The sequence below is a fragment of the Lonchura striata genome, chromosome 3 (assembly GCF_050655825.1).
Source record: "Lonchura striata isolate lonStrDom1 chromosome 3, ASM5065582v1, whole genome shotgun sequence".
In the NCBI taxonomy this organism is placed as follows: Eukaryota; Metazoa; Chordata; class Aves; order Passeriformes; family Estrildidae; genus Lonchura; species Lonchura striata.
In genome coordinates, this window is record NC_140705.1 from 107,514,930 (window position 1) to 107,528,442 (window position 13,513).

The 13,513-nt window shown below is 43.7% G+C and overlaps 1 protein-coding gene and 1 long non-coding RNA gene across 4 annotated transcripts in view; one reads left to right on the top strand and one right to left on the bottom strand.

The window, feature by feature from the left end:
• Positions 1-247: 247 nt before the first annotated feature.
• Positions 248-5,619, bottom strand: LOC110483085 (uncharacterized). 2 transcript variants are annotated; one of them, XR_002467509.3, is made up of 2 exons: positions 4,910-5,619; positions 248-511 (listed from the first exon to the last, which is right to left on the bottom strand). It is a non-coding gene; the product is annotated as an uncharacterized LOC110483085 (long non-coding RNA). The 2 variants fall into 2 exon arrangements; XR_014954517.1 differs by having other exon boundaries at positions 2,370-5,619.
• Positions 5,309-13,513, top strand: part of SOCS5 (suppressor of cytokine signaling 5) — a 33,756-nt gene continuing 25,551 nt past the window's right edge. The window contains exon 1 of one of the 2 annotated variants that reach the window (XM_021552404.3): positions 5,309-5,409. The gene's annotated coding sequence lies outside the window, so the exon portion shown is untranslated. Of the gene's footprint in view, positions 5,410-5,556; positions 5,711-13,513 lie in introns of those variants that run through there. The other variant, XM_021552395.3, reaches the window with a different exon arrangement.

Consider the following 13,513-nt stretch of genomic DNA (forward strand, 5'->3'; position numbering starts at 1 on the left):
CTTGGAAGATGGACCTGGTTTTCAGAAAATGCTAAGCACTGATTTTCTGCAGATGGTCAAGCTCCCTCTCAAAAACTTTAGATCCTGTCATTTTAAGACCATGGTAGATATTGTTTATTGGTGACAAAAGTATGCCAATTCATGCATTAGTAACAGACCACCAGATTAGATCACAAATAAATCCATTTCAAAGGAAAATATTTTAAAATTATACCTTCCTTGTACCTGCAATAACAGACTTCTAAACTTTTGGGATGATTGTAAGTTATTTAATGAACAAACAAACAAGCAAAAGACAGTAGGCTAGGGACTGGTTCTAGCAGTTGCTTTGTATTACTCAGTAAAAGAAAGATGAAGAATGCATACTACAGTCTTGGGTGGTGCTTGGACACGTCAGAGTACTTTTGAATGTCACTGCATGTGTTAAGCCTGCCTGAAGCTGTCCTGGAGCCCAGCTGTCCTTTTTTCTTGCAGGAGGAGTCACTATTAACAACCATGCAAAGAGGGGAACCTGCAAACAAATCAGAAAGTTTATGTTTCAGCCTTGATGTCAGTGCTTATTCAAAGTACAGAACAATGGAGAAAAGAGCATCATAGATGTTCTTATTTCATCCACCCAAATGACTCAGCTTCCAAAAAAATCAGAAAGGCTTCTAGGTCTTTTCCCCAGCTCAGGTGAAGTGGAGGAGGCAGAGGAAAGCAAAGGACTGGAAAGCAAGTAACCAGCTCCTTCTGAGCTCTTCCTCCATCAAAGTGATTACACTGGGGTATCCTGATTTCATGCCTCTCTATTTCTAGTCAGGTTCAGTTAGCCCAGATTAAAAATACTTGGACCTATATTGTCCAGCTCTGTCCAGTCACTTTACCAGCCTTGCCTTTTCTTTTCTTGCCAGGGACTGCCCTTCAAAGAAAGGGCAGGTATGCTGGATGTTCAGTCAACATTTCAAAAATATATTTTTCTTCTGATACCTGAGGTTCTTGCATTTTTAAATGCAACTTTGCCTTCTATTTGTTAGGCAAGATAGAACTTCTGGTCCTGTAAAATTAATATGAGTCTGCTTGTGAAAAAACAGGTCACCATGCTGTGACTGATTTTACATGCAAGCAAAACTGCCAGAGGTCAGTGAGGGCAAAGCAGGGCAGCAATTGGTAGGTGAAGGTGCCCAGCAGGAGCTGGCTGGCCTGCTGATGAGGGTTCCTCTATTCTTAATCCTGAAGCTGTGCCATGTTGGGATTATTTCTGTTAGATTAAACACCAGACAAGACCCTGCTCTACCTTTTCCAGGATTGTGCACTTCTGCTTTGCAGAGGTCTCTGTCCCTATTGCAAGTCCCTCTTGCTAAATTTTGTGGCTTATCTAGTACATGCTCATCAGCCTTTTGCTTCAAGGTATCCTTTGCTGACAGGATTTATCCACAGACACCAAGACTTCCTCAGCAGGATAATGAAAGTACATATTGTTTTACTCCTGCTCTCTGTCCTTGTTATTATATTAGGTTTTCCATCACTAATTATTCAGAGAGAGTAGTGTTCATCTCGCTCTGAATGGAAAAAGACTGGAAGTAAGAAGGCAGCAATGAGTATTCACACTTCTAATGACTGTTCTGATTCCCATGGGCAATCCTCTGGCTGTGTGTCACCATGGCCTAGAAAAAGCACCCTGGCACAGGAAATTCCTACCACTGTAGCTGCACCTCAGTTCCACACATACAGATTTCTGGGCACAGATGCTGGGTCTGCAGAGAAGGCTGCTTGCCACATAAACCAGAACTGAAAAGTGCTCTTTTGAATTGCTGAACTCCAATTCAGTTTTACAAGCCCTGACACTGAGCTTTGGTACGTGGCTGATGCTGTTAGGAGTGAGGGAAGAATATGTACATTGACTAACTTCATCAAACTTATTAAGTTCCACCTGGAATGAAAAAGAATTATTTAAGGTTTATGCCTGCATTTGCTTTCTCAGAATTGCTCTAGGCTGCAGAGAGGATAAACTCTGGACAAGGGAGTGGGAGAGAGTAATTGGGGCCAGAGCTGCAGAGGTTGCCAGGGTCAGACAATTTGCAACACAGAAGCAGGATCAGCCAGGGACACACAGGGTAGCAAGGATCCAGCAGATACAGGCTAAGGAACCATGGTAAATGTGGCAGCTCAGGGCTGGTGTAGCAACCACGGTGGCCCATGGCACAGAAAGTGGGCAGTGTCACCCAGGAGTGGCAGACTGAGGGCACTGTGCACAGCATGCCCCGCAGCGCTGCATTGTTGGCAGCACACACCCCAGGCTGGCGGCATGCCTGGGAAATAAACACTGAAAGATGAAAGCAAGCCAATGTGGGAGGTAGCAGCCAGCTCAGTTTCCAGCCTCTGATCACCTTCTTCCAAGTGGTGTTTCCTCACAGCATCCCCTTGTCCTCTTACAATGCACAGATCATTGCCCTCCACCAGAATTGCCTTGTGAAAGAAGGGGTTGCCCAGAAATTTCCCCAAGGAATTGCTTTTCATTCAAGGGTGTGTGCAGACCCTGAGGAAGGAAGTGACCTGATTTCCTCCAATATGTTCATTGCAGCCTCATAGTTTGGAGCACCCACAACAGTCTATGGCTTTCTCATACCCTTCCCCGTCTTACTGACAGAGCTCTTCAGAAGCCCAACAATTAGTACAGATGCCCAATTAGTACAGAAAAGCCACAGCAATTTCCATCATGCTTTGAGGGCTCAGAGCTGGTCCCTTACATCAATGCTTCCTCACAAAATCAAAGTATGGCTTATAGCTGTGTGGGTCAGGTTGGTGAAGCCTGGGCATGATAACCACCAGCTGCAGTCTTCATCCTGCTGAGCTCTGCCCACAGCCTAATTCTGCTGGAAGTTTTCTTCTTGTTTATAGCATGTAGCAGCCTATTTCCTTTCTTTCCCTCCATTCTACCATCAGATCTTCAAAATGAAACAAAGCAGTTGATTATTTCCCTCCAGCCAGTTATAACTTCTTTGCCCTAGTAGCAGGCCAGAATTTTCATGAAGGTGTTTTCATTAGATGAAAACTGTTGGCTGATCCTTAATCATGACAAAAATGGTAATATTAAGAGGACCAACTCTACAAATATAAACAGATGTAGCAAATCTGAGGGTTTATGTTACTAAAACTTTATACTTTTTATAAGTTTTAGGTATCTAGCATAAAAATTTTTACTGCATATTGGAAATGAAGATGCTACCATTTGCTGTAGAATTAATTAAAAAGTGAGCGAGCCTATAAGTTGAGGTTAAAACCGACTTTTGGAATTTTTATACAAGTGGAGTCAGTGCTGGATAACTGCAGAAAAGACTGTTGTGGTTTAACCCCTGGCTTCATCCTCTTTATATCTTCCCTTCAGGCATTTATACACATCAATAAGCTCCTCTTCTAAGCCTTCTCTTCTCCAGCCAGAACAGCCCCATCTCCTCCAGCCCCTCTTCACAGGAGAGGTGCTCCAATCCCCTAATACCTTAGCGACCCTCTGTTGAACTCTCTCCAGTAGCTTTGTATCTCCCTTGTACTGGGGAGTTTAGCAGGTTCAGCCTCACCAGTGCTGAGGAGAGGAGCAGAATCAACTCCTTCAACCTGCTGGCAGCATGCAGCCCTGGATACTGTTATCCTTCTCTGCATCAAGGCTTATGTTCAACTTGGTGCCCGTCAGGACCCTCAGGTCCTTCCCACAAAGCTGCTGGGACAGCCCCCTGCATGTACAGGCACCTAGGGCTGCTGCTCCCCAGGTGCAGGACTTTGCATTTCCCTGTGTTGAAATCTTAAGCAGATCCTGGCTATGCTGGCTCTGTATTTATTTTGCCTGTTGTTGCTACCTGTTAGCACATTCTTTCTTGCACTGTTTATGTAGGGCTGCCAAGTGGCAATTTAGCTGCATTTGTGCAGGGTGCACATGAATCCTTCATGAGTGCTACCCTGTTCTAGAAATATAAATTCACACATTGGCCTCATCAGTATAATTTTGAATGCAACTAACATCAATTATGTATGTTTCGTTATATTTTTCATGCTTTTCCAAGGTGCAGAATTGCTTATACAGTGTATTATTTCATCTTTGGGGTTTTTTGCTGGTAATGTATATGCTAGGCTGTGTTCTGTATGCTGAAGTATTTTAAGGTGTCTCTTCTTCAAGTTAATCCAGGGTGGTTAGCACAGATTCTGCTCACAGGACAAGTGCTGCACCTTCCCCCAAAGCACTTGGTGGCTTCCACTGAACTTGTTTTAGTTTGTTGACATTTTGTTTGCATTTTGGGACCCCAAACTGGATACACCATTCCACAAGTAGCTGAGCAGAAATAAATAATCACTTCCTTTGGCCTACTGGTTATGCTTCCAGCAGTATGACCTGGGATGCTCTTGGCCACCTTCACTACCAGGACACACTGCTGTCCAACAAGACCCCGCATCCCTTCCTGCAAAGCTGCTCCACAGCCCATCAATCACCACCCGGTACTGTTGCAGAGGTCTGTTCCTTCCCAAGTGCAGGACTTGTCAAATTTCCTTGTATTCGTCCTTGCTGAGTTTATAGACTTCGTGTCAGGTCATTCCCCCAAGCGGTCTGGATGCATTGAAATGGCAGCTCTGTCCTTCAGCACTCACTGCTCCTGGCTTTAGCACTGCCTGCAAGCTTGCTGAGCACAAAGTCTGTCTCCTGCTTAAAGGTCTCTGAGAAAGATGCCAAGAGAACCGGCTCCTGCCATTCTCTGCTTGCGGCAGAGTAAACCCAAGGAGCCTTCCCTCCGAGCCTGACATGTATGCACCTTTTCCCATGCCACCCTCTGCCCTGTGGTGTCCCAGTGTGTCTGCCAGACACAGGAAGATGCGATGTGTTCTGCTACTCGGAACAGCACAGAGCGATTCCTTTACCCGACCTGATCGGATGCTACTTCACCTGCACTCAGGCCAAGCCATGGATTTTCCTTCCATTATACGGAGGAAGGGAAACTGCATCGAACGGAGAATTACTCCCAACAATACCGACGTGTCTCCACGGCTCTCCACGCGTAAGCTTTTCCTGCTCCCTGCAAGGAGCCGCCTGACGCCTGCGCGGCATCCGGCCGCCCGGGAGCGGGGCTGGAAGGCAGCTCAGCCCGCCGCTCCCGTTCCGCCTGCCGCGGCTGTCTGGGGAATGCCGGCTCCCGGCGGGGCGGGGGCTGCGCGAAGGCAGCTTCCCTCCGCCGCTCCCGTTCCGCCTGCCGCGGCTGTCTGGGGAATGCCGGCTCCCGGCGGGGCGGGGGCTCCGCCCGGCCGCCCCTTCCCCGCCGCCCGCCCCCTCACGTCACTCCGCCCGGACCCAAGATGGCCGCCGAGCGGCCGGCCCATTCCCGGCGCGGGCATGGCGCCCGACTCCAAGATGGTGGTCAATGGAGGCCACCGGAGACAGCCTAGCGGGTCAGCGCCAGCGCCGCGGCCCGGTTGGCTGGGCGACGCCCCGCCCCCGCCAAGCCGCCGCTCCCATTGGCGCCGCGGGGGGCCAGGCCGGCTCTCATTGGCCGGCGAGGTGTCGCTCCCGGTGTCTCCGCTCCGGGGCCCGGGGAACTGTTTTACATTGGGCGGAGGGAGGGAGGCAGGGGGCTCGGTCCGGTCGCTCCGGGAGCGGCTCCGGCGGCGGGCCCGGGCCGGGGATGCTGCGGGCGCTGCCCCCGCCGGGACGGCGCTGAGGCGCCGCTGCCCCCGCCGGGACGGCGCAGCGGTAGGTGCTGCCTCCGGTCGGGGCGCGGGCGCGGCGGGCGGGCGGGACCTGCCTGCGCCGCTCGCCCCCCGGCGGCCACGGGCGCCGCCGCCCGCCGAGGCCGCGGCTCCGTGCGGGAGGGCGGCGGGGGCTGCCGCCCCGTCCCGGCCCGAGGGAGCCGGGGGAAGGCACGGCGAGGACTCGGCTGTCCCCGCGGCCGGGAGAAGGGCGCCCGGGGCGGGGGAGGCGGGAGCGGCGCGGGGGGCGGCTCCGTGCCGGCCCCGCTGAGCGTTCGCGGCGGAGCCTCGGCCGCGGGGCTCGGACCTGCCCGGCCGGCCGGGGCTGCCCGTGTCGGCACCGGGGTGGTCGTGGGCCGGCACAGGAGCAGCGGGGCGGTCGGCGGTGTCCTGTGCCCGAGTCCGTGTGGAAATCACCTGGCGGAATGACCACCAAGGAGCCCTCGGGGCTCCAGCCTCCCGTTAACCCTTCTGCGAGGGGCGTGCGTTAAGCGTCAGGCCGCCTTCCCTCCCGAGCGCCCCTAAAAGTTTGCGAGTGGTCTTTATGAGCATCTGACTCGAAGTTATGAATGATTTCTTGGAATTGTAGGAGCAGTAAATCGAGTTATTTTTGCTCTTGTTGTTAACTTTGTATTTCAATACTTGCACAGAATTACAGTAGCTTAATCCCATGGAATACGTTTGTCTCTGAGTATTTGTTTCATCAGAGTTGTGTTTCATCTGGTGATGTGGTCTTATGAACCCAGCATGTACATGTCTCTTTCCATTCTCTGAGTACTTAAGGAATGCTCCCCTCTTATTTTTTTCCCTCTCCTCTAATGCTTGTTGAAGTTTTCTGCACTGTTTCTGATTGTAAGTGATAAATTTTATGCTGTTCATTTTATGGCACCATATCCCATTCTGTGAGATGTGATCCCTGGCCATACCACACAAACCAAAGATGCTTTTTCACTCGAGCTAATTCCAGTATTGTTTGGGAATGTTACTTCCATAGAAATCTTGACGTGTGATCCGTGCACCTCAAGACCTTGTGTCATGCAAGTTTGTGCCATTAGAGGCTTCCTGCTGAAGATCTCAGGCACCTCTCAACCTGAGCATAACCCCTGTTACCTTGAATATCCTCAGCTGATGAGTTTGCTGCAGTGAGACATTTGAAAGGAGGCAAGTTTCCAAGTTAGCAACCTCCTACTTCATTCAGTTGTCAGTCTGTAAACCAAGATACTCAAATGGACCTCATATCGAAATGGTCTTAGCAATAGAGTTTCTGTCAGAATTGATTCAATTCTTTCCATTTTCATACATAACTAAATATGGCAGAGTGAAATAGCTATACTTCTCGTGTGAATTATTTGTCAATCCAAAGCAAACTACAAAAAGAGAGAAAACAAACCAATTTTGTGACCTGGTGGACTGAGCTGATGAGATCTGTTTTGATTTTCCAGTTGGTCTAAATGTCCTGCCTCTACTCTGTTTTTCAGGATTACATTAGCAATACAAATCAGGTGGTGAATTCAGACAGTTGGGTAGCAGTAGCTTGACATGACTTCATGTGTATGAGAGCATTGGAAAAATGCCTGGGTTAGTGCTTGTAGGAATATCTAGAATCTCTCTGCTGTTGCTATTTTAATGATGGTAGGTACATCTAAAAAAGATGGAGCAAGTGCAAGGGACTAGAAATCAACTGTGTTCAGGCAGAAAGGGGTTTTTAAGTCTTCTTTGACCATGTGAAACCTGTCACTCTGTAGCAAGGTTCTAGAGAGATGACTGACTGTTCTTCAAATTGGATGTTTCTATGACGGACTTATAACCCAAGATGGTATAGCATGCATTTTTGGGGCTCATTCATTATATTTAGAGATGGATTTTAGTCTAATCAAACGATAGTGATGGTTTTTGTTAATAGTTGTAAAGCATCTCATCCTCTGATAGCTTCCTGCAAAATAGTTCAATTTTTGATAGATACTTCATGGATTCAGATCACTCCATGTAGCTTCCATACAGCAATTTTATCTATTCTTAAAATTTAGTTAAAGTGGTGATATTTTATTTATTGCTGCAAATAGTGAAAACAAATGTAAAATTTAAACAGGATACCTTTTTGTTTACTAAATTGCACATTCCTGACTTTGTAGATGAAAGAACTTTTGATGTAAATGCTCCATCATAAACTCCTAGAGTACTGATTTTATTGCAAAGTATTGGAATACGTTGGCTAGTTAAGTAATTATTGAATAACTGTCTACTTTAGGCTGGTTTCCTTGCCTTGTTTCCCCAAGAGTTGTGCTTCCTAGTTTCAACCTTCGGGGGAAATTAGCACTTAGTTTTACCTTGTGGTATTGCGGGAGGTAAGGGATTTGATTGTGTTGAGCAACATGCAGTGCCTCCCCTCCATCTGATCATGGCCTGCATTGTACTGACAAGCCCTCTATCTTCCAAAGATATCCACCTAGTTTAAAAACACATTTTGATTTATGGGGTTTGAGGTCTGAAGGATGATCAGCTTTTCTGATATGCTGGCCTATGCGTTAGTTTGAAACAAGCATGCAATAAGAAGTGCCCTGGACTGATAAGTATTTGTGCGGTTTGGTTGTTGGACAACTTATTTTAATCTTTGAGCTACATCTAGCTAAAATGTTGTATTTAAAATTTAGTAAATGTATGCTATACCTTCTGGAGCCCTTATACTTTGTCAGCTTGATAAATTAACTTTGACACACTGAATATTTTTCACCAGCTAACGTAGCTGTTAGTTAAGTTAAATAAAGGCGAAGAGCCCACATGCTCTCTCCATGCATACAGCTGGACATTTCTGTTAAATTTTTCAACAAAAATGAAATTTTGATTGGTTCTTAAAGCTTCATGAATACACTAATTGGTGAATCATCTGATGTGCTGTTTAGTTTCAGGAAATATGAAATGGCTCACTAACTTCGTAGTTGCAAGATTATGCAGACCTTCTGAAAATCTCAGTAAGAAAATGTGTGCAGTGGTGGTGGTTGATATTTTTGGCTGTCAGAGGTTGGCTAAAACTCAATGCAGTTATGCATAGTCTGCACTAGTTATATGGTAGGCACTCACTTGAAGAATTATCTGGAAGGAAGAAGGAATAATTTTACAGGTTTATCTGCTCTCAGGACCTTATCCAGATTTTGCTGAAGAAGTTTGCAGTCGGGAATCTCTTCAAGTTCTGTAACAGGTCTTGAACGTAGCTGCTTTTCACCCTGTGTTTTTATAGTGCTGTGGTTGTTGAATTCTTCAGCCTTAGTATTGGACAGCTGCAAAACATTTCAAGCCTATCTATGAAAGATTGGGATAAGAAGGAGGGGGAGATGGAGGCTGGCCCAGATAAGTAATACTTCTTGAGGACTCTGAAGTATTTTCTTTATGCAGCCATATACGGTGTGTTCAGGGCTAGCTGGAGACTACTTGGTTATGTATTATCAACTGAAGTATTTAAACCAGTACTCCTTTCTTATGAAAGTTTGAATCTTTACAGTAGCTGAAGAGTCAAAGAGGTCAGGAATTTGCTTTTCTTTTTGTTGCAGCAGAATAACAGCAATTTCAGTGCAGGACATAATTATTCTGTGTAAACTCAAGGTTTTTACAATAAATATTTTCACTGCTGTTGTAAGTGTATGGAGCATTCCTTAAGATGCTATTGTGTTGGAATACCTATAGTGAGCATCAGTTTGTTAGAGGCAGAAACTTTTACAGTGTTTTAAGTTCTTCAGTGATTTCAGACTGGAGCACATTTACAGAGGTATTTGAGGTATTGTTTAAAAATGGAGTAGGAGCAATCAAAAATAATTTTCTCCAATACTAAACCTGATATATTTTTGTTCCTCCTCAGCAGAATGAATTCTAATGGTAATTCAACGTCGGCCTGGCTCCCAAATGAAATAACTTGGGCCTCATTGCTCAGGACTCAAATGTCAATCACAGGATTAAGAATTGTAATTCTGGGATTAAAAATGTCTGGTGCTTACTACCTAATATTCCCATTAGACTAGTAGAGACTCAAGGACTGCAGTTGAATGAATTAGGCTTGATCAAGGCTGTGATAAAAACTGATCAAGATAATCTCTTAGACTTTTGGCCTCTTATAACAAAACTTTAGCTTGTAGTGGTCATTATGCCAGTTTGATTTCATTTTCTTCATGGAACTTGCCTAGCTAAGGATGAGCATGTTTGATTTCATATTTCTTGAAAAGTACTTGAACAGGAAACGTCTACCTCCAAGATGTCATTAACTTCTGATACTTAGGATTTCATCTGCTTAGGTCCATCTGTTTTTTTATCAAACTACATACTCTGTACCTTGGGTTTTTGGTTTTGCAGCAAGATGTGTGCAGCACTGTTTGATTTACTGACAAATTTACTTGTGGACAAAGTACCTATCACTAAACTTTGGTGTGGGGGAGTTTTTATATTTGGGATCTGTGAAGGAGATATTTTAATCATTCCACTAATGCACTAACTCATCAATTTTATCAAAATAATTTTTTTTAATTTAAAATTTGCTCAGTAATTAAACTTTCTATTAAGTTGTGTCTTGCAGTGTTTTTGACTTGGTAGGTATAATTTCTCATTTGTTGATCTTACTTGTGGCTTGGAAGAAGAAGGTAACAATGTGTTTTTAAGCTGTCAAAGAGTTGTGGTGGTAAAATCATTAATGGTTAAGATTGAGAGGTCTGGCTAAGAGGTTATCTTTACTCAAAGAACGTTCTTTTCTACCAAAAGCTAGCAGTCTGATTGTTTCCAACTTTGCATCTCAGATAGGATAGTACCAGGCCATCCCTGTAGGCTCCACCACGAGCCATCTCCATATTGCCATGTCATTTACTGCCAGAGTCCTCCTTAGAATTGTGTATGTTTAGCAACAGATTTACGGAGTCCATCCCTCCCAGGGGAGGTACCTGGCTTTGTTAACATTGATGGGATTGCTTTTCCTTACCTTTTTCTGAAACAATGTATGGTTTGGGTCTCAGCAATCGCTTGCCAGAGAACCAGGAAAGATGCTGTCAATGTTCTCTCACTGTGATCATAGTTAATAGAGCTTCTGTTTGACCTGTCTTAAATTGCACTTGTGTTATTACCCACTTGAAGTCCCGAGATTCTCTGACACAGTTTCTCCATTTTTATTCAACCAGTTCTTTTAATCCACACTGTTCTAATTTCTTTTTTCTCTGGGTTAGTTGGTAGTGGGTTAAGGGAGACCAACTCTGGGGTGTGTGACAGGGCGTGGGGGTACAGAGGGGTGATGGTGTTACGTTGTCCCTTCAGACTGCAGTGACTTGTTCTCTCTTAAGTCTGTTTCATACAGCCACGCTGATAAAATAAGAAAAGTCTCTTGAATCCAGTGAGTGAAGTTTCTGCTGCCAGTAGCTCACTGGGTATTTTGGCAGGTTCTTGCCAGCAGTTTAACTCATTTGGACGTTTGACATGATCAAAAACTTTGGCAACAAACCTGATCTTTGATTTTTGATTTAGTTTTATTGTTCCTAGTACATTGAGACCTTAATGCAGATTGTCACAGTGATGGTGGATTGGAATATAAGTCAGATTTAAAGTTTCAGTCTCAAACCAGCTTTATCTTCAAAAATGTGTATGGTTTATCCACTAAATAGATTCCTCATACTTACTGTTCTTAAGATCTGGTAAATTTATTTATGGAAGCAAGAACTTTGACAGCAGGAGCTCTGGTTCTTACAGATGTAAAACGGATTGTGTCATAATTCAGATTTAAATTATGATATTGAAGGTATTGATTGTATATCTTGGAGAATGCACAATACTACTTCTGGGTTAAAAATGCTGAACTGCAGAGTGCTGACTCTGGGAGAGCATATGACAACTGTGTTAAAAAATAGCTCACCTGTTCTTGTCTTCTCTGCTGAGCAGCATATATTGGCCAGACAGGTTTTTTATTAGGTGTACCCTCTGATGGTCAGGGCTATTCTTATGTTGCATCCCATTGCTGTATCTCAGGAGTGTGTCGTCTGCCTGTTAGTATTTGCTGACATGATTAGCATATAGCCTGGTTTGGCAATTAACAAATTCTGTCCCATTTGGATTATGACATTGTAATTGGTGGTTTCTTTCCATAACTTGGTTCTCTTTAGTTGAGAAGGTTTGATATGGTCTTTTTCAGAAAATCTGGCTTTATACTTGACACTTAGCATAATGTGCACTGGTAAGTTGTAGAAATACTGATTTTTTTTTAACCCCTATTCACCTAATCTATTTGAGAAAGAAAATCCATTTCTTGTTCTTTATGAGAAAGATAACTTAGCAATTAGTCTTCCAGTGTGACAATTCCAAATTAAATTCTTTTAGGTCTTCTGTGGTTCTTTCATGTCTCAGTTAAATTATTTCCAAGTTCACTTAATTTTACACAGTAGTCTACATTAAAGAGGTATTTTTATTGAATTGCATTCTAGCAAATTTATTTTAATAAACACACAGACTTTCAGATTGACCTGATGATCTCCTGTTTCCCTTTACTGGAACTAAAAAGATAAAATCTGATAATCAGTCAGGAGTTTTAATTGTTACAATACTCAAATAGTTGTGCTGTGAGAAGTGAGAGAGCTGTTTTGCCTCAAGAGTTTGTGTTGCCCAGTATCAACTCTCATGTGCAGATGATATGGTTTTGTTTTCTCCAATTCCTTGGGGTCTGAAGCATTTGTTAGAATATTTAGCATAGGACTTAGCATTTAGGGGACTGATGACCACTGTGTTGAAAAAAATTTCTATTTTGATATTTGTCTAACAGTTGTGAAAAAAATAAATGAGGTTTGGTGCCTTAAGGTCCAGACCCAGACCAGTAGAGCAACTTCTGTCTAAAATAGTTGTAGGCATCTTGTATCTTAGATCAAGGTTTGGACTTAGATTCAGTATGGCACTAGTTTTGGAAAAAAAATGTGTTCTATAGTTCTGTATAATTCAGGAAAAGCTGACTTTTTGTTGATTGAACTTACACTTGCTTTCAGGTCAGAACCTGGTTTCTTAACCAGCTTGAAAGTTTGAAATGTCCTTGCTTCGAGTGTTTTTTTTTGTCCCTTCCCCACATTTGATGATTACTGTCTTATTTTTTGGTGACTGATGTTTAGCTTTTTTCACAACTAGTTTTCATCAGAATTTTAAGAATGGAAAAAAATAGCAATGTACCATTGCTTGTCTCTTTGACAGTACCTATATTTAAGTACATATGGGAATCCCTGTTGCTATTGTGCTCTATAGGAACTTTACAGCCCTTTATCAGCAATAGCTTATGTGGGTAGAAAATATTCTCCTGGAGTGTCATAGATGACAATAGATAGCAGTAACTGCAAATCTTCAGCTTATTTTGGAAATGGTTTTTAAGATAGGAATTATTTGGGTTTTAGTCCTGGAAGTTCTTGCTTATAGGCTCAAAAATTATCCCATTACGAAACTTCTTTTTTTTTCCTGTTATGCAAGTACATAGCCCATGAATTCTGTATTTTTTAAGCATTAGTCAAATATGAAATGTTCATCAATTTTGCACCATGATAAGCCAATTGTCTCAATGCTAGTAAAGTTAATGTGGCATACTAATAGTATATCTGTGCATGGATGAGGAATGTGTGATCCTTGTACTTACTTTAAAGCCTGTAATAAGTGAAAAGAATCTTGATTTGACAATTTCATTGACAGTGTCATGTGTAATTTCACACAAGTTCCCTAATGGTGTTTTCTGTTTTCCCGAGAAATACAGAAACACCATGATTTTTGGTTTTACTTTGTTCTTAACTGCAGAGAGCAGTAAGTAAAACAAACCTGAAAA